Source organism: Callithrix jacchus, chromosome 3, assembly GCF_049354715.1.
Source record: "Callithrix jacchus isolate 240 chromosome 3, calJac240_pri, whole genome shotgun sequence".
Taxonomy (NCBI): domain Eukaryota; kingdom Metazoa; phylum Chordata; class Mammalia; order Primates; family Cebidae; genus Callithrix; species Callithrix jacchus.
In genome coordinates, this window is record NC_133504.1 from 187,837,860 (window position 1) to 187,864,785 (window position 26,926).

Consider the following 26,926-nt stretch of genomic DNA (forward strand, 5'->3'; position numbering starts at 1 on the left):
CCTCTGCCTATCTTCAAAGCCAGCAGCTCCACATTCCTAAGCCCTCTTTCTGCTCCCATCACCACGCCTCTTCCTCTGACACACAGACTCCCTGCCTCCCTCTCCGGAGGATGTCTGGGTTCTCAGCAGACCCACCCAGGTAATCCAGGACCACCCACTCCTATCAGGACCCCCTGCTTCATTCCATCTGCCAAGACCCTTTTCCCACATGAGGTGGCAGTTGCAGGTTCTGGGGATTGGGACAGGGACATCTTTAGGGAGCTGTGATTCCGACTGCCTCACAGGTCGCCAGAGGATGTGACCGGTCCTGTACAAGCCCTTTGAAATCAATCGAAACTGGCTTTTGGCGAAAGTACACCCTGCAGCATTCCGAACGTTCTGTGAGCTCCAGCGGGTGCTCCCAGTCACTGGCCGGAATGCCCCGAAGAGCACATTGAATCCAGCTTGTTGAGACTCTTGTTCACATTTTCTGTGTTTTCACTGATTTTTGTATGCTTGACCTGGAGTTGCTGAGAGAGGTTTCAAAACATTTCTGCTGAACGGCTGATACATCCTATTTTTACTTGTAGTTCTATCAGCTTGTATTTTGAGGCTGTCTCTCAGGAGTAGGATGCTGTATATTGTACTATATAGATATGTGGACACAAGATTAGAGTGCCATATGTTATTATATATTTCTTGTAAATTGAATCTTTCATCATGACGTTAGCAACCTTTATCTCCCTAGCAAAGATTTTGCCTTCGGATCTCTTAGGAGACTTACGGAGATACACTGGCTTTCTTTGGTGAGTTTCTGCCTGGTATAAAGTTCCTCTGTCCTTATTTTTAGGGTTTCCCTTATTAACACTTGTATCTTCTTTTTTTTTTTTTTTTTTTTGAGTTTTGCTCTTGTTGCCCAGGCTAGAGTTCAGTGGGGCAATCTCTGCTCACTGCAGACTCCACCTCCCGGGTTCAAGCAATTCTCCTGTCTCAGCCTCCTGAGTAGCTGGGATTACGGGTGCACACCACCATGCCTGGCTGATTTTTGTATTTTTAGTAGAGATGAAGTTTTCACAGACTGCTTAATGAAGTTTGGAGTGAATCAGTATCTTTATCTTCCTCTTAAATAATGCAAATACCGGCCAGGCGCGGTGGCTCAAGCCTGTAATCCCAGCACTTTGGGAGGCCGATGCGGGTGAATCACGAGGTGAAGAGATCGAGACCATCCTGGTCAACATGGTGAAACCCTGTCTCTACTAAAAATACAAAAAATTAGCTGGGCATGGTGGCGCGTGCCTGTAATCCCAGTTACTCAGGAGGCTGAGGCAGGAGAACTGCCTGAACCCAGGAGGTGGAGGTTGCGGTGAGCCGAGATCGCACCATTGCACTCCCGCCTGGGTAACAAGAGTGAAACTCCATCTCAAAAATAATAATAAAATAATAATGCAAATACCTCCCTTATAATATTTTAACTCCAAATAACTGACCTTGATTCAGATGCTGTCTTGCCTAGGATTTTAGTTGTATCTGTTTTTCAACTCCCCAAATTAAATCCCAGTGTTATGGATCCGTATCTCAGCGTTGTTTAGATCACCCGTGTTTCCTCACACCTTTCCCGCCCGTTCCTTCTCCTACGCAGACATCTTTCCGTGAAGGTTTCCTTAATCTTTGAAATTGATCGTAATGAGGTTCTCTCACAGGGTACACATTCTGTGCTGATTTGTGGACCGAGTTTCTCCCACTGCTTTCTGTTTCGTGGTCCTTGGTTACGTCTTCAGCTGTATCGGATCACTCCCGAATTCGCCCTAGCTTCCTTTGTTTTCAACCTCAATTACGATGTCCTTACTTTTTAGAAATAATCTTTGGCTCTTCTTCAGAGCTGTTTATTTTCGAGTCTTTGGTTCCTGTTCATATTTTATTCTCATCTTTACTTCTCTAAGCACGTGAACATCATGATCTCTATCTGGTAATTCCAATATTTAAAGTCTTTGGGGGTCTAATTAATTCCTGTCTCTATTGCTTCTGTGGTTCTTGCTTACAGAGCCTCATTTCCTGGTATATTGTGTCATTTTTGATGGCGAGGTCATCATGCTCTTTGAAACCTGATCTGTGGGGATTCTCTGAGGCCTGGGTCGCACCTGGGCTCCTCTGGGGAGGCCTGGGAGCATTGCTAACCCGGGGTCAGTAGAGGGAATTCCCAGCCTGGCGTTTGCTGATCTCACATGTAGTGTAAGAAGGCTGCCTCGAGCTTACACATCTTCAGGAGATTTTAGTCTTAATTAATACAAATTTATTAAGTTTTAGTAAAATTTGTATGTGTTACTATGTTGCATCTGACTCTGCCGTGTGTTTGTGTTGTACGTGACTTGTACGGTGTGTGTGACTGCGTGTGTGTGTTGTACGTGCCTCGTACGGCGTTTGTGACTGCATGTGTGTGTGTGTTGTATGTGACTTGTACGGTGTGTGTGACTGCGTGTGTGTGTTGTATGTGCCTCGTATGGTCTGTGTGACTGCGTGTGTGTGTGTTGTACGTGCCTCGTATGGTGTGTGTGACTGCGTGTGTGTGTGTTGTGACTTGTACGGTGTGTGTGACTGCGTGTGTGTGTGTTGTACGTGCCTCATATGGCGTTTGTGACTGCATGTGTGTGTGTTGTACGTGACTTGTACGGTGTGTGTGACTGCGTGTGTGTGTTTGTGTTGTACGTGACTTGTACGGTGTGTGTGACTGCGTGTGTGTGTTTGTGTTGTACGTGACTTGTACGGTGTGTGTGACTGCATGTGTGTGTTTGTGTTGTACGTGACTTGTACGGTGTGTGTGACTGCGTGTGTGTGTTTGTGTTGTACGTGACTTGTACGGTGTGTGTGACTGCGTGTGTGTGTTTCTGTTGTACGTGACTTGTACGGTGTGTGTGACTGCGTGTGTGTTTGTGTTGTATGTGACTCGTACGGTGTGTGTGACTGCGTGTGTGTGTTGTGTGTGTGTACTTTTCTCCTCCTTCCACTGACAAGGCAGAGATGGGCAGGTCTCTGGCCACAGGGTGGCTTTAGGGACCGATCTGGTTTGGCTCTTTGTCCCCACCCAAATCTCATTTCAACCTGGAATGCCCACGTGTCAAGGGAGGGAAGTGATTGGATCATGTGGTGGCTCCCCTCATGCTGTCCTCATGATAGTGAGTCTCACAAGATCGCTGTGCTGGTGGTTTTAAAAGCGACGGTTGTTCCTGTGCTTGCATTCATTCTCTCTCCCGTCGCCTTGTGAAGAAGGCAGCTTGCTTCCCCTCTGCCGTGATTGTAAGTTTCCCCAGGCCTCCGCAGCCATGCAGAACTGTGAGACAATTAACACTTTTTCCTTTATAATTACCCAATCTAGGGTGTTTCTTTATAGCAGCATGAGAATGGACAGATACAAGGCCAGTTCATCCTTACAACAAAGAGGTCACCCTCTGGGGTCTGAGCTTCAGGCAGAGGGATTCCTCCAAACTGGCTCCCCTTCTTAGATTTGTCTCCTGCCCCCTATACCCCATGCAGACATCAAAACAGAGTTTAAGACAGCTCGCTGAGTTAGGATTCTTTTCAGCCATGAATCATGTAAAATCCCAAAGCAGATTTTTGGATTAATCAGGACAGAAGTGACTTAATCAGGATAGAAGCTTATTACTTTCTCAGGATCAAGAAACCTGGAGGAGGTCAGTGTGGGACTGCTTTGCTGTTCCCCCGTGTGATGGATCTGCGTTTCTTCTTTGTACCCTGCCTGGCTTCCACTTCCAACTTCCAGAGGAGCTGCAGTTGTGCCAGCCATTGTCTGTGTATCCCAGCCATTGGAAAAGAGGAAAAGGGGTGACAAAAGGCCTGGTGGTGGTTTTGAGGACACTTCTCAGGTGTCGCACACGGAACTCCTGCTTGCCTTCCTTGGTCACACAGCGTGTATGTTCACCGCGAGCTTCCGGGCAGGCTGGACAGCGCAGTCTCTGTTCTGCATGGCTGTATTGGGAGTCTGTTCTTCCAGGACAGGGGAATGGGTATTGGAGGGCGGCTGCCACCTGCCGCTCCAGGGGTGCGGGAGAGGACAGTGGCCCAGGGCTCAACTCTCTGGATTTCTGCATCCACCTCGGGTTTTGGCCTCCAAAGATCCCTGTTCTCTTGCAAGCGTAAACTGCACTTTGAAATATTTTAAGGTGTGTTTCATCCATCTTTCTCGTCGTTTCCCATGGGATGGACCTGTCTGGTGTTTAGGCCACCGTATTGCCAGAAAGAGGCCATCTCCCTGGCGGACGCCTTGCGACCCCTTGCTGTTTCAGTCTGCCTCTGCTCTCTGTTCTGTTTCATTTCCCACATATTCATCACACGCTCTATGCTGCTCCTGGGGGGGGTCTCAGGAGAGGGGACAGGGGCACAGCTTGATTACAGAGACCCGCTCAGGTGGAGGTGGCAGCCAGTGGGTGATCAGGGTGATGAGCAGAGAACACCCACTAAAGCCCATGGACAGTCCCCCAGGAGGTGGTCTCAGTGGAGGCAACCCCCGGGACCTATACCAGTGAAGACACGGGCGCTGCCAGGACACACGTGCGGCCCCATGGGGGCACAGGAGGGCCACTGGAGCGTGGGGACACCATGTCAGGGAGAGACGCTCTGGCCGGTTATATGAGTGGGGATGGGGACTCTCTGAATTCCGAGTATTGGACATTTCTGCTCCTATGAACCATCCCTTCTTGATAATAATTTACTCCTTAAGACTGAGTTTCAGTGCCTTGGATGGTAAGATCTTACCCAACAACTCTCTAAAAGTGAGCTGCAGGGAGTGATTGCAGTGAGGAGCTCCTGTAATTAACAGTTTCGTTTTTCTCTTTTTGAGATGAAGTCTTGCACTGTCACCCAGCTGGAGTGCAGTGGTGCAATCTCAGCTCACCACAACCTCTGCCTCCTGGGTTCAAGAGATTCTCCTGTCTCATCCTCCTGAGTAGCTGGGATTACCGGCACCCGCCACCACACCCAGCTAATTTTTTTGTATTTTTAGTAGACATGGAGTTTCACCATGTTGGCCAGGCTGGTCTTGAACTCCCGACCTCAAGCCATCTACCCACCTCATCCTCCCAAAGTGCTGGAATTACACGCGTTAGCCACCATGCCTGGCCTGTAAGTAACAATTTGCTCTTCAGACCTGCTAGAGAATAGCGGCTAGGGTTGTTTCTAGCGACGGAGAATGCCCACTCGAACCCATTTCACTGGGGATTGCATTCTTAAATGCCTGTTGAATGACTGTCCGTGGTCCCGAGACTCCAGCGACCTTGATCCAACCTTTGAAACTGTTGCATCAGCATCCTGGCTTCTGGTTCCGACTCTCCGACTCCTCGCCCTTAGCTTTTTGCTGGAAATGGTCACCTCCCAGACCTGTAAGAGTCACTTACTTCTCTCAGAAGTTTCCAGAACGTCTCTATCAGGCGTCAGGCTGCTGAAAGCATGTAGCTCCTGAACCTCCTTGGGAACAGGGAGGTGCGTCCTGCGGCCTCGAGGGCCGCCTCTGTGGGTTTTGGCTGGACTTGCCCCACTGGGTCTGCACCGTCCTGTGCTCTTGGAGTTCTGCTCCTCAAGGAGAGGAGTGGTGTGGCAATGCCATGAGGAAGCGAGGGCAGAGCTCCTCTGACAGCGCCAGAGGTAGCGTCCCGGCCATGCAGTTATTATAACAATGCGCCCATAGGCCAGGTGCAGTGACTCACGCCTGTAATCCCAGCGCTTTGGGATCTGCCGAGGAGGGCAGATCGCCTGCGGTCAGGAGTTCAAGACACAGCCTGGCCAACATGGTGAAACCCCATCTCTACTAAAACCACAAAAATTAGCTGGGCATGGTGGCAGGTGCCTGTAATCCCAGCTACTCAGGAGGCTGAGGCAGGAGAATCACTTGATCTCGGGAGGTGGACGTTGCAGTGAGCTGAGATTGTACCATTGCACCCCAGCCTGGGTGACAAGAGCGAGACTTTGTCTCAAAAACTAAAATAAAAAGAATGTGCCATAATTACTTTTGCACCAACCTAATAAAGTCACAGGGCCCCGAGCTGTTGAGGGTCCCTTGACTTCATTCCTGGATAAACAGGGTGGGGACAACAGCTGTTTCTGAATTTGTCACCTGATAAGCCCTACACTTTATATGAAGCTTTTTCCCTGAAGCTATTTCACTACCAGGATTCAGCTCAGAGGCAGAAAGCCCCCATCGATTTTTCTGTCACCTCTTTGCCGACATAAAACCCTGATGATGGATATCGGCTTTTAGGATTTCATTGACTTCGTAGTCTGGCCACAAGACTTAGGCTTATGGAGCCACAGGTTCCCACCTTCAAAACTGATCTCTCTGTCTTTCTTGTGTTATATTCGTCTCTCCTTGGCCTTTTAGTCATGAAAATAAAAACGTGTCCAGTATTTCACCACTTGGATCTGAGACAGATGCCGCATGCAGACTCTTCTGGAGACTTGCTTTGTCCTGAAGGCACGTGGGTCCTGGGGAGGTAGAGAGGGTGTGTTGGGGAATTTTTGTTCTGTAGCCTGCCCTGCCTTCCATATTCAGCGCCTACCACTCTTCCTCTGTGAAGCCCTCTGTAAGCCCCCCTCTGACCTCCGCCCCACCTGCTTATCATGGAGTGCTTCCTGGGCGCCTGGTGTTGCACTGATGGTCTGCCTCATCCTTACAACAGCCTTGTGTGTCAATAATCAATAGCAATTTTGTCCATCTCACATACAAGATTGGGGCTCACAGAAGGAAGCAGCTTTTCCCCAAGACAACCACATCCAGTCGTGGGTGGTCCTGAGAATCCTGCCAAGTCTCTCTGGCTCCCTTCCCTGGGCCACCCAGGATTTCCGAGCAGAGGGAATCTCAGAGCAGCATAGCTTCCATGCTTGTCTTGTGGATGAGGGGGCCAGAGTTCAAGAGGAAAGTCACGTTCCCAGGATCACATGGCCAATGAGTAGTAGAGCTGGGTGCCTCTCAGCCCTAGCCCCAGAGCTGTCTTCACCACATCTGCCTGCACCTCAGAGTGTCTTGGTGGCATCCTCCAAGTCACAGTCCCTGGGTGGCCATGAGTGTGTTGGGGTCCCCTGTGCTTTGGTTTGGGTTCTCACAGAAGCAGACCCTGAAACAAGGGTTTGCAGATAAGTAGCGTGTTTAGGAGAAGACTCCCAGGGCATGGCAGGGGAATGAGAAGTGGCACTGAGAAGAGGAGGAGGCCTCCACAGTGCCCAATACCCAGCACTCAGTCCCTCTGGGCACCCCCAGGAGCCAGTGTATGGCACACGCAGTTGTCACACCAGAGTGAGGAGTGGGGGTATTTACACAGTCTCCCTCATCACTTCCTGCCTGCCATGCTCCCTAGCAGAGCTGCCGCCTGGAAGATGGCAGTGGGGCTGGCAGGAAATGGAAATGACAAGGTTCAATTGTCATTCCTCAGAGAAGGCTGCAAGATTGCACGTCCCAGACCTCCAGACCACAAACTCAGTTTCATTGTCTTCAGGGCCCTTTGACCACCTGAAGCTACCTTGTTCATTACCGTGCCCTGGCTTCTTGACACAGAATTCAAGCTCCACACACCAGGGGCCATCTCTGTCACTTACTTACTGAGCCCCTTGTTCCCCAGGACAACACCTGGCATTTAGCTGTCACTGGAAAATATCAGTTTAGCAGAATTCCAGATCCCTCCTGACAGAGACGGGGGAAGTAGGCATCCCACAGGGGCTGTGGGAAGAGGTGTTCAAGATGCTTGCCAGCCAGGGACTGGACACTCAGTGATTGAGACAGAGGCGGCCAGTACCTGGAGGTTCCCACTAGCAGCTCCAGTCCCCAGGGCCTGATACCAGGCTTTGGTGCCATCTGCAAGCTGCTCTCTGGTCATGCCCACAGGCTCCAGGGACATCACATCTGTTCAGCTTGCACACCTTCCCTTTTCTGTCACTCAGCCTTTACTGAGCATCTGATCTGTGCCAGATTCTGCCAGGGTCTGGGCAGGATTTGTCACATTCCTACCCTCGGGGAGATTCCACTCAAAGGGAGTCGCTCATATGTGAATGCACCAGGGCCAGCATCAGGCACCAGCTGAGCACTAGTCATCCTTTCTGAAGTCACTTCCTGTAGGGGTTTAGTCAGCATGGTGGGAGAAATTATAATAGAAAAATCATAGAGAAAAGGATGCAAACCTTCTTGGAAGGCTGGGAGGGTTTTTGCAAAAGCCTCGGGAAGGAATGAGCTGAAGGCAGCGATTCTTACCCAGAGGCAGGAGTAGGTATGTAACAGAGTTTATACAAATAGCTTGTTTACTCATGTAGTCCTAAGACTGACCTTTGAACATCCATGGGTGCATGACTGCTGTCTACTGGAGGGGTTCAGCAATGTTATTACCCACAAATGCTGTTTGCTTTAGGCCCCAGAACCAGGCCTTTAATCTCTCATAGGACTGCTCTCTCCAGGGAAGGCAACTGTGTTAATTATCCACAAGTGTGTTGACTCAAAGCCTCTGTCACTAAATCTATCCTGAATAAAATGTCTGCAGCGCCAGCTGGTAAGGGCCATGGCTTCTCACTCTTTATGGCACCCTCTTTGGTGTCTGTGGGCGGCCTGGACGCCTAACCCCGCTCTTTCACTGGGTGTCGGTGTCTGAGCACATTGGTTCATCTGTCACTGGGTCAGGGTCTCTGGGTCAGACCCGACAACCTCCCAGATCCCTTCTATGCCCAGGCCTGTGGAGGATAACAGGGGTGAACAGGAGGTCCTGGGCAGGCCCAGGGAGTCCCAGGCAGTCCCACTAAAAGCACTAACGCTCAGGCTGCATGAGGCACTGGTGAAGAGTTCAGGGCACAGGCGTGGGGACAGACTCTACACTCACTGGCTGTGGCCTTGGGCTCTGATACTTAAACTCTCTGAACTTGTTTTTTTTTTTTTTTCCTTTTCAAGGTGGGTAACAATCCTTGCCTTGCAGGGCTTTGAAAGGCGTACATTGGTTAAAAGCTTTCAGTGCCTTACACACAGTAAGTTCCAAACCAGCCGAGCTTTCTGTTAGCTCTGTATCTCTTCCTGATAGCTCCACACTTACCCGGAGGATCTGCCCTGTGGGTCAGTGTGGCAGTCAAGGAGCAGTGGGCCCGCGTGTCTGCAGAGGGAAGGAGGAGGCAAGTCCTGATTGAAATGAGGGGAGCAAGGCACTCACTTTGGGTCAGAATTGAGGGGTGCCAAACCCACAGTACTCAAGGTAAATCTTATTTTAAGGCACTGTAAAAAAATCAGACTTAATGCAAAAGAGTCAGGATGAACAAAGCGTCAACATTTTAAATAAAGCCAGGCTGCTGTTTTACGGCCCTGCCTCACAGTGCGCCAGGAACAGTCCTGGGCCATGCAGATTCCAGGCTTCACGTCCCACCAGGCAGTTGACAGGGCTGAGGATGGCTGAGAACAGGTCCGCTGGGCACGCTGTATAGAGGGGCATGGGTTTGGTTGAGCTCCTATTAACTTTTTTACTTGGTTTGGAGCCTGGCTGGATATTTTGATAAGTGTTTGGGAACGTGTGTGTGTTTCCTTTGGCCTGAGGCTCCAAAATGGTTCAGCAGGAAACTGGGGAGGGGAGGGGGAGAGGGGAGGGGGGAAGGGAGGGGAGGGGAGAGGAGGGAAGGGAGAATAGAAGAGGAAAGGCTGCTCCCAGCACTTTGGGAGGCTGAGGCGGGTGGATCACAAGGTCAAGAGATTGAGACCATCCTGGTCAACATTGTGAAACCCCGTCTCTACTAAAAATACAAAAAACTTAGCTGGGCATGGTGGCGCATGCCTGTAATCCCAGCTACTCAGGAGGCTGAGGCAGGAGAATTGCCTGAACCCAGGAGGTGGAGGTTGCGGTGAGCCGAGATCGCGCCATTGCACTCCAGCCTGGGTAACAAGAGCGAAACTCCGTCTCAAAAAAAAAAAAAAAAGAGTTACATGATAAAAAAGGCTGCCCTTGCCAGGGACACAGATGAGCAGACCTGCCCTTATCTCAAAAAACAGCCGGGCCAGAGCTGAGGTCTGCCCTTGCCAGGCTCTGTGCACCGGGCCTGCCCCATCTCCACAGTGGCTCACAGTGGGCCCCAGCCCAGCACTCAAACTTGCATGAAATAGACACACTTTGTGGTGCTTCTGGGACCAGGGTGTCCATGCTCAGCCAGAGCAGCAAATCTGGAGAAGGTTCTGGAACCACAACTGTGTGGCCCTTCCTGTCTGCTGCTGCAAGCACCCTGTCCCGAACCCTTGAAGCAGCGAGCCGCTTCACGGTGGCCAAGAGCACAGGAGGGGCTCGTTCTCATTTGCCTTTAACTGCCTCTGCCCTGTGGCCTGGTTTTGCCTTCAGGGAGCCAAGAGACAGCTGAGCGGGGCTGGCTAGGCCTCTGCCCGGCCTCTGCCTCCGAAGGTGGGGGCCCCTCGTAAAGCACCCGGCGGCACCCATCCGGGTCTTCGTGTAGTCAGAACCGAGAACACAGCAGTCACTCCTGATTGTGGGGTAGGCTGTGCTGCCCCCGTCACTGGTGCTTTCTAAACGAGGTGGGAGCTGGTGCATTTGAGGGCTGTCATTGACCTTTCCCCGGAAAAATCTGTCCTTTCTTCTGAGGGTGGCCCCTTCCTCCTTTGACATAATTAAAACAGCCTTTCTTTAGGAGATGGTGGTTGAAGGTTCTGATTCTTTTAATAACCTCCTCTGGAAAAATAAAAGGCGGTGCTCTGGCGTGGATCCCACACTATACTTTTGTCAATGATGATAATTGTACCGTGAAGCCTCCAGGCCTGCAGACCTGCCCGTGTGCCTGCGGGGGCCTGGAGGTGGCTCGCCGAGCATTGGTTACTGAACCCAGGCGGCAGGACACACTCACTCACAGCAGGTCACACGAGCGGGTTCGGCTCTTGCAGATGGGCAGCAGGGAAAATAGAAGCTGAGGATTCACAAGAGCCGAACCCCCGAGGCCCAGAACAGCTGCCCATGTCTAACTGCACATGTGCACTATGGATGAGGAACCCCAAGAAGCAGCCCGACCCGGGCTTTACGCCCTGGGGACCGCGTGATTCGCTGGGTAAAAGCACTGAGGGACACCTGTTTCCAGGGCAGGCCTGGGTCAGTCCCTCCTCATCTCAGGATTCCAGCACACTCCATGGTTCTGCTTGGGAACCACAAGGGGGAAAGAGAGGAGACTGGGTTGGTTCAAGGCCTCCTGGAGAACAGCCCTGCAGTGCCCTATGTCGCTCATCTGCCCCTCTCCTCCGTCAGGCCCTCTGCCTCCTCCACCTTCCCTGGGGAGGTCTGCTCTTCAGGACACAGCTCAGGCGTCACCTCCACAGGAAGCCTTCCTGGACTCGCTGCCAACTCAGACACTCCTCTTGTGCAGTCTCCCCAACCCAGCCCCTGTGGTTTCTCCTCAGCCAGCCCTCTCCCTGCTGCGTGAGAAAGGTTTTCCTCCTTCTCCAGATGGTGAACCTCCCGGGGGCAGCTGACATGTCCCACTCTGTGTCCTTGGCCCAGGGCCTGGCATATAAAAGACCAGAGTGGAAGGGTCCCAGGGCCAGTGTCACGGCGAGCGTGGGCATGAGCTCCAGAGAGCAGCTCAGGAACTGTTCAAACCACCCCCCACTCCACCCCATGACCTGCGGGCTCAGGATGGGCCTTGGGATGATGGGGTCTCCACTGCCCACCCTCATGGTGACTTGTCTCTTGTGCATCACTGGTCAGCTCCGCTGCCCAGCGCATGGCGTCCACCTGGTCCCAGATTCCAATGCCATCTGCCCTGCACTTTGCATTTTACTTTTAGCGAATACGGCTGGACACCCTGTTTTCCTTCATTCCTTGGCAGTTGTGCTCGGGGTGGACAGTGCCAGGGAATGTCTGACTGTAATCAACCGCAGGCCAGTTTTCAGACATGAGGCTGCTGATTTGCTCACTACCACCCTCTCCTGGACTGCCTCCTTGGGGCCCCCAGACTAATTACTGCAAGACGGGCTGAGTAAAGTTCACAGAGCCAGGGAACAGGGGAAATCTTACCAGCTCTGAAATTATTGAATGGCAGACGCTTCCAGAAGATGCAATTAGCCATGGCCGGAATGGGAAATTGTTGGAGAGGGACTCTGTGGGAGGCATGCCCACCCCTCCCCACCACATCTGCCCTCCCCACCACATCTGCCCTCCCCACACATGAGATGCCGGTGCCAGGCTGCCAGTTAAATGAGGACACTCGTGAGGGATGAGGACGTGGGCTGAGCTCCAGAGGGGTGGTGTTTCCTCATCTCTGTGGGACCCCGTCCTCCACCAGGGCCCGCAGCCCACCTCTGTCTGTGCCCGTCTCCCCTCTCACTCCAGTGGAGCTCTGCACAAAGCCCCCAGGTTCATGCCACGGCACATTGGCAGAGCCGACACCAGGCCAGGGACACAGATGAGCCGACCTGCCCTTATCTCAAAAAAAAGCTGGGCCAGAGCTGAGGTCTTTCCACCTGGGAGTTGTGGGTTGTGGGGGTCCTTCAGTGCCTTAAAAATGCAGGCAGAGGGTGTGGAGGGGGCACCTTCCATGCTCAGTTTTCCTCGGCAGCCAATCTGTTGATTCCGTCAGGTCCTTAAAGGGTTGAGAACCAAAAAGGTCAGGAGCAATTGATCTAACAAAGGAGCTAACAGGTGAAGAGAGAATAGTCCAGTGCAGTTGGGGCTAGGATCGGCAAAGGCCTGGTGGCCGGGGCGGGCAGAAGAGCAGCCCTGATCCTGTGGATAGGACGGGGGAGGGGAAGGCAGGGAAGATTGCCAAGCAGGGGCTCCCCGTGATGGGCAGATCTTGGTGCCAGGGACTTTCAGATTCATTCATTTAGTTACTGGCCATTCATCAACATCTCCAGGCATCTCCCCACTCCCGCACGTGTGCAGCCACACAGACATTGAGAAAGGAGGGTGGCACTGCCCATCTGGCACCACAGGATGGCCTGCAGCCACCACGCAGCACAGCGCCCACTGCAGCTACCGAGGCTGTGAAAAACAAAAGCCCTCGCAGAGTGAGTGACAGCTCTTTCCGAAGGACTTTAGCTGGTGAAGGCAGAAACCATGACCTCAGCGCCTTGCAGGTGGAGCTGGGGCTTCCCGGCCTTCTTTCGGGTGTTGGATGAAGCCGCAGCTTGGAAGTTAGCAAAACCCAAGGAGTGTAGACCGTGAGGCCAGAGGGGCCGGGCTCAGGTCCTGGCTGAGATGAGTGGGGCTGGACAGTCATGGGACCTGCCTGCACGTAGATTCCTTCCACCCTCTCAGCCCCTCGGGAAACCAGGCGGCCAGCACCCCGAGACGGCCCAGCACGGTGCCGTGGGAACAGGTCCCTGGTCTTCCATCCCTTGTTCGTGCCTTCATGTGGATATGAAACATCACCTCAGGCATCAGCCATCAGGGCCCCCAGAAGGCGACCCCAGGAAGTGGGCCCTCATGGCTTTGTCCACTGTCCAATATGTCCAGGTTTGTTTCCGTGTAGCCACAGATAAAGCTGGTTCTTAGGTTTGTAAATGGTTGGGAACATTTTAAATGGTTGAAAAAATGAGAAGAATCGGAATCCTTCATGGTGCATGAAAATGACATGGAATTCAGTTTCACTGCCCATGAATGTCTCTTGTTGGCACCCAGCCTTGTGAACTTGCTAACACATCACCGGCGGCTGCACTGGTGCCGTCAGGACAGAGGCCACACGGCCTGCAAACTGGTCCTCTCATGTCTGCTGAGCCCTGGCCTCAGGCTTCATGGGTCTGTGCTGAGAGGCCAGTGAGGCAGGAGGAAGGGTCGGCCCCCTGCCCAGCTCTAGACTCTGCCCTGGGCTCTGCTTTCATCTGATGTGATGGGGACCATGGTGTGGGACAGAAGAGGATGGCGGAAGGTGACATGTGTAGCTTTGCAGAGGCTGTGGGAGGAGTCTTGGGCCTGGGCGGAGGTGCTGGAGCCTGACAGGCTGAGTTTCCGGAGCTCAGAAGGCTGGGGGAGGTAAACCTGAGCATGCCCGGCCAGGACACGAGAGTTTTGTCCTGAAAACAATGAGATCACCCAGGCAGGACACAACAGGAATCCAGATGGTTTTATGGAGGCCACAGGGGTGAAAGGAAGGTGGGTTGGGTCTGGGGGAAAGGAGGAGGGCCCAGCAGGTAGGGGTAGGGTGCACTCTTCCTCCACACTCCGGGCACTTGCTGTGCCTTCCGGCTGCCTGTTCCCTCCGTCCTTCTGGCCATGGTGGTGGTCAGGGGTCTGCTTCATCTCCATCTCCTCAAGAACAGGCCTCTGTCTGAGTCACCAGTGCCACTGCATGGGGTGTGGCTGGGTGTGGGCTGGGGGAACCGGTCCCCAGCCTGCCCTGCTCCCCTGGGCCCCTCGAGGTGACTCCACTGGGCATGCTCGGCTCCTGCAGGAACTCTTGCCACCTGCCTCAAGCCTTCTGTCCAGGGCCTGTCCACTGGAAGGGATCAATGTCAGTAACAAGTGTTTATGTTGCCACAGAGAATTCCCATCCATGCGCACTCCATTATGCCATGTAATCGTAATCCCACCCCATGGGAGCTTACCGGACATGGGAAAGAATGAAGGTTAGACCTGGCACAAAGCCTGGCCCACGGCAGGCACCTGGAAAGTGACTGCTTACCTTTGGAGGGGACAGCGATGGGGAGGAAATGGGAGGGGAACAAGGGATGGGTTGGGGGAGGAGAAGCCATTCTTCAAGCTGGCCGAGGGCCAAGGCCAGCAGCAGGGACTGGCTCTCAGGCCAGTGCTCACCCTGCCTGACTGCAGGGCCCTCTCTCTCCACCTCTTTCCGCTGGGAGGGGCTGCAGGCTCTGCTTACCAGTAAGTTGAGGTCCCAGACCTGTCGGCCTGCTGAACTTGCAGTCATCTGTCCTCTGAAGTGAATGTCAGCCTTCCAGGCAGAGGGAGCATTTGGTGAAGGGCTGAGCAAGCATCAGGGCATCACAGGCTGGGTCTGCTGCCTCAGAAGAGATCTTCCTGGTTCCCTCTGAGAAATTAAAATACATTTATCCATACTCTGCATTTGCAGAAGAAAATGCAAGGGGGCCCAGTAAACCAACGAATGAGACATAAAGGATGGGAAAGATTGAGGAAGAGTAGTGGGCGCTGCTGTTCAGCGGGGCTCTGCATGGCCCCATGATTCCCTGAGCACTGTTCCCTGCAGCCCCTGGTAGCCCAGGTGCCAGGAAGCTACCGGCACTGCAGGGACCCATCTGAGAATGTCAACTGCAGCAGGGCAGGCCTGGACCACCCCGTACCAGTGGCAGTGAGTCCCACTCACTGGGGTGCGATAAGGCATTCTAGCAACTAAGGAGCGCTGTGGGCCCTGCATGAGGGTAACTCCAAAGTTAGTCTCGGAGAAAACAGCCCACTAAAGACCAGAGAAGCATGTGCCCCTCGCGTGGCTCACCAGGAACGGTCCTCAGACACTGCTTGTGGATACATCTCCCTCATGGACAAGTGATTCCACACTCTCATTGATTTCCTAGTGTAATCTGCTACTTAATGCCCAGGTGTGAGGCCCTGGATGGCCAGCCCAGGTCCTACCATCTTTACACTCGCAGTTCATTCATCCTCCCAGCTACCATGAATCCACCAGTGCGTCTTTCCACCCATTTATCCATCCACCCGTCCATTCACTCATCCACTGTATACCCGTGTACCCATTCACAATGCATTCATTCACCATCCATCCCTCCATCCACGTATCCACTCATCCAATATCCATTCATTCATCCACTATCCACCCATCTACTACCCCCATCAATCCATCTATCCATCCACCCCTTCATCAACTGTACACCCATTTACCATCATTTACCCATAATCCATCCATCCATCCACCTATCCACTCATCCAATTCCTTCATCCATTATCTACCCATCTGCTACCCCATCAATCCACCTATCCATCCACCTATTCATCAACCACACACCCATTTACCATCATTCACCTATAATCCATCTATGCATCCACCATCCATTCATCCACTCTCCCACCATCCATTCATCCATCCTGTCATCCACTGTCCATTCATTCATCTATCCATCCATGCATCATGAATCCATCAACCCATACACCTGTCATCTACCCATCAATTCATTTATCCATCCACTTATTCATCCACCTATCTACCCATTCACCATCCACTCACCCATAATCCATCTATCTACTTATCCAGTCATCCACCATCCATCCATCCTCTCATCCAGTCTATCCATCCATTCACTATTTATTCACCCATCTACTATCTATCCACCCATCTACTCATCAGACTATTCATCCATACACTGTTCATCCATCCATCTGCCATCCATTCTCCCATCTATCTATCCATCACCCATCTGTTTATCTGTTTATCCATTCATCCCTTTATACATCCATCCACCATCTCTTCATCTACCCATCCATCCATCCATTCATCCATTCATTCACTCATCGACTCTCCATCCATCTATTCATCCATCTGCCATCCATTCACTCACCCATTCATCCATCCATCCATTCATTCATTTATCCATCTGCCTTCCTTTACTCCATACCGATTTATCAGAGATTGACCTGGCACTCCTGTAGGTTATGGAGATACAGCAGTGAGCAAGAGAGACCATGACCCTCCTGTCTGGAATTTAAGCTTGAAGTCAGGGCATTGGGCAAACTATGCAGTGCATAGGGGCAATTAGCTGAGGACAAATGGGGCTATGGAGTGAGCTGCCTTGGCCTGGAAAAAGGAAAATCTTTTTCCTGGTTAACTATTCTCCAGACATGTGCCAGGGAGGGAGAGGTGTCTTTTAAAGTGTGGGTAAAGTTTTTGGCCAGGAAAGCAGCAGCCTGTTGCATCCTGGGGTGATCTAAGAGAGACGTAGTTGCCTACCTGCCCCCTCCCCAGTCCCACTGCCTCCACCTCTGCTCTTGCCACATCAGGTGTTCTCGTGCCTGCTCTTTGCTTTTCTGTCACCTGAAACAACTTCCTCTCACAGTACCTTTCCCCAGCTATTCTTCATCCTTCCAGTGATGCTTCCAGGAAACTACGTATCTCTGGGGACTAGGTGGCTCCTGTGCTTCCCTCTTCAGGGTGCGCATCACTTACAGTAGACAGGAAGGAGGCTCTGCTGGCCTCACGGCTGACCAGAGGTGACCAGCAGCCTCCAAACCCCCCTCAGAGGCTCCAGTTACTCATAGGGCTGAAAGCTTAAATGAAGAACTTTTAAAAGGACACAGAGTTAAATTTGAATTTTGTATATCAACAAGTTATTTTTAGTATATCACAAATACTGCATACTTATACTAAAATTATGTGACATTTGGGGCATACTTATTACTAAAAAAAAGTTACTCATTTAGTAGAAATTCAAATGTAACTGGGTGTCCTATATTTTCTGGCATCCCTAGCTTCAGCTGGACTCTAGCCTCTATGAATAGGTTTCAATAAGGGATGGAGCCTGGCAGGTGGCCCCGAAGCCAAAATAGCCGGAGTCATCTCACTGAGTCCCACATCTCACACCTAGCCAAAGAATCACCTTCTTCTGGAGGCTTCTTTGATCCTCCCTCTCCTGGATGAAAAAGCTGCCTCCTCTGAGTGCCCCCAGCCAACTCGCTCACATATACATGCACACACAACCATCCATCCATCCATCCATCCACCCACCCACCCACCCACCCACCATCCACCCATCAATCCATTCATTCATTCACCTATTCATCCACCTATCTACCCATTTACCATCCGCTCATCCATAATCCATCTATCCATCCACCCATCTACTTATCCACCATCCATCCATCTATCCACCCATCTACCATCCATTCATCCATCCTCTAGCCCCTGGGCTTCCCTTCATTCAAATGGGGTAGCATGTGTGCCTGTCAGACACCCACTCTCTTTAATGTGACCTCCTCCCCCAAGGACCCAGACAGACAGATCCTGAGGAGCCCTCAGGACTTGGCTGGGTCACACCAAGCCCAAAAGTAAGTGCAATAAAGTGGCCTCAGCCCCGAATTGATATTTTTTATGCCTAATTACAAAAATACATTGCAATAACAATCACAAAACAGAACAACTTGGCTATTACAGAGACATCCTTTATACTCATAACTTAAAGAGCTTGTTTTAAAAACTGACTATAAAACCATTTAATTACTTGGTTTTAAAACCAGCCATGTGGAAATTATGTTCCCTCGATGGACGTTTGGAGGTGATTTCTGGCAGAGAATTCTGCGATGCCGCAGACTGTTCCAGGCTCCCTGGGGCTGCCTGACATTTACACAGCCCCTGTGCCCTCTCTTGGCCCTTTTGAGCCTTGCAGGGCTCCAGCAGGTAGACAGTTAGCCACCCGTCTCTCCCCATCAAAGCTGAGGAGCCCAGGGGTCAGCAACGTGGACCTCGTGGTGCCTGGCCCAGCAGCTAGTCCAAAGTGTGGCCAGGGCAGAATTTTGAATATTTTGACTACAAATCCTATAGCTCTCTATCCGGCCACCCACCATCCTTCTATCTGAGTGCCATTGATCTACATATTTCTCTATCCATTGGTTATCTCATCTATCCATCCACCTACTCACCCATTTATCCACCTGTCTATGCATATATCCATGCATCCAATTATCCATCCACCCACCAGTCCATGTGCCATTAATCTCTATGGTATTCATCTAGCCATTGGTTATCCATCAATATATGCACCTGCCCATCCACCCACCCACCTGTGCATGCATACATCCTTTCCATCCATCCATCCCAAATGGCTTTATAGAGCTCCTCATATGCCTACTTTCTGGGCAAGCAGGGGTGTGGGATGTGCATAGAATCCGCTCTCTGACATCAAGGAGCTCACAGCCCAGTGAAACTCTGAAACTACTATCCTGAGGTAGAGTAAGTTCTAAGTGGAGGTGTGTAGAAACAGCCATGGAACCGTGGTGGGGGATTATGCACAAGCATGGAGCAAGGAGTGCTTCGTAGAGGAGGAGACATTTGAGTTGGCCTTTGGAGGATGTATAGGAGTTGGCCATGTGGAAGAAGGGTCAGACATTCTGAGCAACCTTTAGTTCAAGTTCAAAACCCTGAAGCTCAGAATCTGGCTTGCCCCTCATGGGCTGTGTTTCTAGGAACAAGCCTCGGTGTCTTTGGAGCTGTTGCTCATCTGAGAAAGGGGTAAAAGCGGGGAAAAGTGTGCTTCCTCTGAGCCGCCCAGCTGCGCCACCCCAGCTCTGCCTCACCTTCCAGCTGGGGCTTCCCTCTGGGATTTGTAGTCCGGAGTGGGATGCCCACCCATCCCTCAGTTTTTCCCTCTTCCTCCGTGATCCTACCCAGTGTCACGACTTGAGTTATTGTGTCTGCACCCTCACCGGCCCCCAGCCCTGATACCCCAATCAAAGTGCAAGCTCAGAGCTCCTGCTGCCTCACGTCACCCCCTTGGAGGGCTGACAGGCATCCCGGATCCATCACGTTGCTGTCAGAACTCTTCCACCTGCTTCACAGAAGCTGCCTCCGCAGGCTCCTCTCAGGAGATGGGCCCATCCCGCCTTGTGCTAGAAGCTCGAGGCTCATCCTTTCCCTTCTGTCACCTCACCCCACCTCAGATGCACCAGTGAGTTCTGTGCTGCAAAGTGAGTTCTCCAAACCACGAGACCTTTGTCCACATTTCAGCCCAGGGCCCAAGCCATGCCCATCTTCCAGGACTTCAGCTGCGACCCCCGCCCCTCTGTCTGCCCTCCACGCTGATTCCTTTGCCAGGGAAATCAGGTCGTATCTCTTCTGCTCGAGGCCCCCAAGGGTTCCCCATCCTACGTTGCAGTCGGCTCCACACTGGGCTCCCAGGCCTGCACCCCGCCGCCTCTCCACTCCCACCATGTTCCTCTTGCCCCTTTATGCCTCCAGCTTCAGGACTTCTGTCGTTCCTCCAGATGCCAAGCTTGCTGCCTCAGGACCTCTGTGCGTGCTGCCATTCTCCCTGGCACATTCCCTCCCCCGCGCCTAGGAGCGTTTCTGCCTCAGGAACATTTTTCCTTATCCTCCCTTCCCAAGTCCCAACCCCCACCCCACCCTAGGACTCACATTACCTTGCTTTATATTTGCAGTGATTCTTTTTCACTATTTGAAATTATATTATTTCTTTTTCTTATTGTCTGAGATGCAGACACACACACACACACACACACACACACACACACACACACACACACACACTGTCCTGGAAGCCTCCAGGGGCAGGAAGCTCACCTGTACCATCCGTGCCTATGAGCCCATGCCAGGGAGACAACTGGCACCCACAGGTCGTCAGAAGCACCTGAAGTTTCTAAGCAGAAAATGTGAGAGAAGACGCTTTTCTGTGAAAGGTGCAGGTGACACATACTCTATGCTGTGCACCCAGGTCCTGCGCCTGTACTGTGTGTCTCTGGGCAAGTTGGTGAGCCTCTCAGGACTCCAAAAAGCTACCACCCCTCTCGAGGCTCAGCTGTTAGGGTTCACGAGACAAGACGCACGCGCCACTCGGCGTGGCTGCCCAGGACTTAGCAGCTACCCTTACAGCAGCGGCAGCTGATGACGCCAGGCGTGAGGGATTCATCTGGCCAGTTTGGGAAAATCCGACATTGTTTCCCTCCATCAGGGTGAGGCTTCCTGGAGCATTTTTATCGGGAAGCGTATCCAGTAAGTCCGGGAGCAGAGGGCTGGTGCGTCCGTCTGGAATTCTGGGAGCATGGCCTCCCCAGGCATTTCCCTTTAAAGAGCCCGGAAGCCTCTGGGCAGCAAAACCTCACCCTACCTCGCCCACTCCACCTTGCCCCTCTTCAGTCCACACTCAGGGACACCAGGGACAGTTTCCAGATGTGCAAGCTCTCCTGCCCTGAAATTGGCATTAGGCAGCCAGGGGTCCCAGCTTGGTCCCCGAGGGCTATGGGCCTTGGAGAAGTGGCACCGCCTCCTTGGGTGCTAGTGTCCCCACAGAGCTTGGACTTGATGTGCCCTCCCTGTCCCAAGTCCTCACGACAAGACCCTTCAGTGGGTTTCTCTGCCTCCTCTCTCAAGAGGGTCCGGAGGCTCTGCCATGGGCCCACACACAGGTATCAGGCTGAAATCCACATGGTAAAATGCCCAGGTGGTTAGGGACTGCCTTTAGGAGCACACCCATGTGCGCCTCTACGCACGTGTTCATGCGTGTGTGATGGGAATGTCAGGATGTTGGCATGAGAAATAAAGAGGGTCTTAGTGCATATTCGTCAGCCTCCACCCCTGCCCCATCCCCAGGTACCTGGTGTCTCCCACTTTGGAAACAGCTGCATCTAGTTACACCTCTTTCCTCCTCCTCCTCCTCCTCCTCCTCCTCCTCCTCCTCCTCCTCCTCCTCCTCCCCCCTTCCTCCTCCTCCTCCTCCTCCCCTTCCTCCTCCTCCTCCTCCCTTTCCTCCTCCTCCTCCTACCTCTCCTCCTGTTCCTCCGCCTCCTCTTCCTTCTACCCTTCCTCCTCCTCCTACCCCTCCTCCTCTTCCTTCTTCTTCTCCTCCTCCTCCTCCTCTTCCCCCTCCTCCTCTTCCTTCTCCTCCTCTTCCTTCTCCTCCTCTTCCTTCTACCCTTCCTCCTCCTCCTACCCCTCCTCCTCTTCCTTCTTCTCATCCTCCTCCTCCTCCTCCTCTTCCCCCTCCTCCTCTTCCTTCTCCTCCTCTTCCTTCTCCTCCTCTTCCTTCTCCTCCTCCTCCTACCCCTCCTCCTCCTACCCCTCCTCCTCTTCCTTCTTCTCCTCCTCCTACTCCTCCTCCTCTTCCTCCTCCTCTTCCCCCTCCTCCTCTTCCTTCTCCTCCTCTTCCTTCTCCTCCTCTTCCTCCTCCTCCTCCTACCGCTCCTCCCACCCCTCATCCTCTTCTTCCTCCTCCTCTTCCTTCTCTTCCTCCTCCTCCTCCCACCCCTCCTCCTCTTTCTCCTCCTCCTCCCCTTCCTCCTCCTCCTCCCACCCCTCCTCCTCTTTCTCCTCCTCCTCCCCTTCCTCCTCTTCCTTCTCCTCCTCCTTCCCCTCCTCCTCTTCCTTCTCCTCCTCCTACCCCTCCTCCTCTTCCTCCCCCTCCCACCCCTCCTCCTCTTCCTCCTCCCCCCTTCCTCCTCTTCCTCCTCCTCCCCCTCCCCCTCCTCCTCCTCCTCCATCTGCTGGGCTGGGGACCACTGGGCATTTCTCCTGCAACACACACAGACACACACACAGACACACACACACACACACACACACACCTGCCAGCGCCTCTTCTGCAGACTTGGATCTTGTTGGAGCAGAATGATATAGGATTCTTACAGGTTTCCCAGACCAGCCCTGAGCCCCGCCCAAGGTGGTGCTTGGGAAACAGGGGTCTTTCTGGGTTCTGGAGCCTTCCTCTCCCACTCCCTCCTGCCATCTCTCACCCCTCGCTGCATCTGCAAATGTGTGTGTCTATGTGTGTGTGTTGATGTGTGTGCCTATGCCTGTGTGTTGATGTATGTGTGTCTAGGTGTGTGTCTGCGTGTGTGTTTCTATGTATATATATTGGGAGTGGTAGTGATCAGATGAAATCAAACGTGGTGAAACATGTTTTTAAAACATGACAACGCTTTTGTCGAATGAAATCCTACACAGAAACCCAACCAATAAATCGGATCCAAGTCAGGCTGCCGGGGCTGCGGGCTGGCTGGGGTGTGGCACGCCGTCCACCGGGCTTCCCCGTCACCAGCTCGCCTCTGTCTGAGCCAGGTGACCTCTGGGTGAGATTGTCACCTCTCTGAAAAGCAGGGCTGGCAGCAGCCTGGCCTCTGGGGCAGCACCTGGCCTGGCAAGAGCCTGCTGCTGCTGCTGCTGCCCAGCTATAGTGGTCGGGAGGGTCACTGCCAGGCTTGTCACAACAGTGCTGTGTTATCAGTCAGCAGCATCAGGACTGATATCCGGTGTGTGATTTTAATGACATTCTCATCTGAGTAAGGCCTGGAAATTACCCATGTCCCACCGCCTTGGGCTGCACAGAGCGGCCGAAGAACAGCCAGGACCCCTGTGCTCTTTGGCAGGCCGGAGGCGCCTCCTCCTCCCCTCACCCAGCCCCTACTCCAACCTATAGCTTGGGGGGAAGGAACAGAGGGAGCAAGAAGGAGGAGGATGGCCCACTTGAAAAGGGGCGGGATCGAGGCTCCCAGAGACCATAGAACTGACCAGCGGTCTCGCCGCTGTCTGCGCATGAGCAGGATTTGTTGTGGGTGTGCAGGGTTCTGAAGCCTTGTCCTCTGTGCCTTGCAAGCTTGAGCTTGTCATAAAGAAAACACTTGCACAGGCAGCCAGGTAGGGAGCCTCTTGCCACTGGAGGTATCCAGGCAGAGAGGCCGGGGCATGACGGCAGTGACTCCAGCGTCAGGAGGTATGCCGGTCCCACCCGCCCCTCTGCTGCTGCCTGCTGCTTCCAGGTGTCACCGTGTCTGAAGTCCCAGGCAAGGGCTGGACTACACAGCCCCGCCTTCCCTGCCCACTTTGCTCTTTGCCTGTGGGAGAGGGGTTGGCCTGCCTCTGTTGTGCATATTCGGGCACAGGGTCCCAGGAAGCTTCGTGCAGGATGGATGTCCGTTCTTCTGGGTCTGAAAGCGCCAGCACTGATGGTTCTCACAGAAACCAGAACTTTGGGTCACATTGGCCTCCACGAGCTTACCGAGAGCCCCTGGGAAATTTCCCACTCCAGAGCTCTTTCCCCAGAACCGTTATTAAATCATCCTTCATCTGTGGTAGGAAGGAGAATAACTTGAGAAAATAGACATGCATTTTTCCCGCTGTGCCTTTGCCCACTGCACCCTCTGCTCACGACGCGTCTGCTCTGGGGTCAGCCCTGCCCAGACCCCAGAGCCATTCCTGGCCACTGAGGAATGGAGATGCTAGGACTGACTGATGACCCATGGTATATGGTTAGAGGACAGATGGAGGGCAGAAGATGGCGCTACCTCCCACCCCATCCCTTCCAAGGGACCATCTACCCCTACTCTGGTGCTCAGGAACCAGGGGCACAGGGGTCTTTCCTGGGTTCTGAAGCCTTCCTCTCCCACTCCCTCCCAGCACCTCACACCCCTCCCTGCATCTGCAAATGTGTGCCCCAGGACACAGATACCCCATTGCTAACAGTCCACAGTGCTCGGACACATCAATGCCCTGCCTTTCACCATCAGTGACACTCAGAGACATCAATGTCCCACCTTCCACAATCGATGGTACCTTGGGGAGACGCCAATATCCCTGCCATTGGCAATTACTGGTACCTGGGGACATCCATTTCCCACCATCGACAGTCAATGGCACTCAGAGATGCCAGCATCCCATCTTTGTCAGTCACTGGGATTTTGAAAGCTCACCATGCTTGAGCTGTCGGTGGCTGGCCCATGACTTCTGCAGCACTGTGCTCTCTGGCGCTACTCCTACCTCTCCGACCACTGCTTTCCACTCTCTTCTCAGCCACAAGGAAGGCAGGAGATCTCTTTGGTTCACTGCTTTTCTCCCAATCGCCCAAGGTCGGAGCTGGGGGCCGTCTGGACGTGGCCTCCAGCCCGGCTCCCTCTGCCTTTTCTACATTTCCTGTGGCCATCTCCTCCTCCGCATCCCACGGCTTCTTCGTCCCCTTCCTGCTGGATGGGTCACCTGCCTACCTGGCTGCCTCTGTGGTCTTGCCCCTCTGGTCCAGTGACCGAGGCCTTGCTGGGGAGCATAACTCCCGCTCACGTGCCCATCTCCTCCTCCGCATCCCATGGCTTCTTCGTCCCCTTCCTGCTGGATGGGTCACCTGCCTACCTGGCTGCCTCTGTGGTCTTGACCCTCTGGTCCAGTGACCGAGGCCTTGCTGGGGAGCATAACTGCTGCTCACGTGCTTCATCAGTCTTTGTCTGCTCACTAGACTGTGTGCTCCATGGACCAGACACGACTGGGTTGCTCCTGGCTCCACCCCCAGCCCTGGTCCTCACAGGTTCAGTGGATGCAGAAGTCAAGAGGAGGAAGATCAGCGTGTGTCCCATATCCACCTCTGCAGTGGCGGTCAGGGCTCTACCCGTGAACCTATGCCCCTGGGTGGCGACCGCCCTCTCTAGGACTCACTTGGGGCCATTCAACAGGGATAATAATGACAACTACCTCATCGGTGGTGGCTGAAAATATGAAGAAAGCATTTGGTCCCGCGCCCGGCATAGATAAATTCTATGCACAGCTATTCACTGCCAGCATTGCTGTCTACTCTATGCCATACGGAAGTTCTTCATTCACGCCAGTTGTGATTCAAACCAATGTCACCTACAGACCTTGAGTGCGGCTCCTCCAGACAGAAGCGTAGCTTCCCCACCCAAACAGGAGGCGGTGACACGGAATACTAATGGTCCCTAAATGGATGACCATGACCTTGGCCATTCAGTGTAGACCTTGACTCGCTTTCTGGCTTCAGACATCAGCTTCAAGGGAACGATAAGGAAACGGTAAGAAACCGTTAGGAGCGGCTTCTAGTTGAAGCTGATGCAAGATCTTAACCAATTTGACCAGCAGCCACAATACTATCTTGGCTTCTCATCACAAATATTTGAAGAGAAAGTCTTAGGAGATTCCACGGTTCTCTCCAAAAGCTGAAAGCTGTCATCTTCGCCCAGGAAGCTGCCAGCATCACCGCTGAAAAGGCCTAACACAAAGCTACCGAGATACATTCCCTTGCCTTCCACTGTTCAGTTAGGGGCCAGGTAAATGAACAAAGTGTTCCCACATCCAGCCGTACGTAGTTAATGCAACCGGCCTGATAAAAGGCAATCTTCCGAAGCACCGTCACTCCGGAGAATCGGCCGTCCGCGGCACTCTGCCCAAGCAAACAGACTTCTAGCATTGTCTGCAAAATGTCTTCAGACAGGCAAACAAAACATGATTAAACCGTCTTCACTCCAGAGCCTCGGTGGAAAGCCCCTTAAGGAACAGAGACCAGCAGTGATCCCGGAGGAGGATGGCGGGGGCTCTCATCTCACAAATGCTACACGCAAGATGATTAATAAATCAAGGCTACAAAGTATTGACGATGAGTTATGTTTATATGGCTGAAATGTGTTTGCCTTATTTAGTTATTATCGACCAAACCTAAGATTTTCCAAGTCAGCCTTCTGGCCAAAGAGAAAGGGTTTGCCGTGCCGTTACATTTACAAATGTTGTCAAGGATGTTTCTTGGCATTTCAGCAATTGTCAGGCCAGTAATTAAAATGGAACCAGCCCTTTCCTGACAGTCAATTCTGTAATCGTGTTTGAGTGAGTGTTTCACTAAATCACACTGGATGCTTGTCAGCTCAAGTCTCATCACAGAGGCAGGACGACAGCTCCAAGTCAGACAGAGCCGCGTCTCATGCCAGCGTGTGGCTCACACGTCGTGTGGTCATGAGTGGGTCATCTCACCACTCCCAGCTTCTGTTCCTTTGTCTGTAAAAGACAGAGCAGAATGTGTCCCACATGTAGCTGTTGTGAGGATAAAATGAGGCCTTGTGGGCGCAGGTGCCTAGCACAGAGCCAGGCACACAGTCCATGCCTCTCACCCCACTAGGAGGAGTTCAAGTCCAAGCCGAGACGAGCCTGGGAGCCAGAAGCCACTGGCACCCATGCCAAGGAGGTGGGCATAGGAGCTGGGTTGCATGGAGATGGCTACAGCAGGTAGCCACAGCGGGCACTGGAACCACAGCACACAGCACTCCTCTCTTCATGAGCCCTTCCAGTCACTCCTGAGTGGATGGAGGGATGGATGATGGAAAGACGATGGAGGGATGGGATGAAGGACGGAGAGAAGGAAGAGAGGGAGGGAGGGAAGGAAGAAGTTACAGAGGCAGGAAAGGAGGAACGGAGAGAGGAGGGAAAGAAAGACAGTTGGATTAAAAGTATTGATAGGCCAGGCACAGTGGCTCACATCGGTGGTCCCAGCACTGTCTGAAGCCAAGGCAGGCAGATTGCTTGG

The 26,926-nt window shown here is 52.8% G+C and overlaps 1 protein-coding gene and 1 long non-coding RNA gene across 11 annotated transcripts in view; one reads left to right on the top strand and one right to left on the bottom strand.

Moving 5' to 3' along the window:
- The window catches only part of SORCS2 (sortilin related VPS10 domain containing receptor 2), a 575,162-nt gene that overhangs the window by 425,129 nt on the left and 123,107 nt on the right, over window positions 1-26,926 (top strand). The window lies entirely within an intron of this gene.
- On the bottom strand, window positions 14,054-20,283 carry LOC144581974 (uncharacterized). Its single transcript, XR_013533545.1, has 3 exons — window positions 20,206-20,283; window positions 14,809-14,976; window positions 14,054-14,424 (listed from the first exon to the last, which is right to left on the bottom strand). It is a non-coding gene; the product is annotated as an uncharacterized LOC144581974 (long non-coding RNA).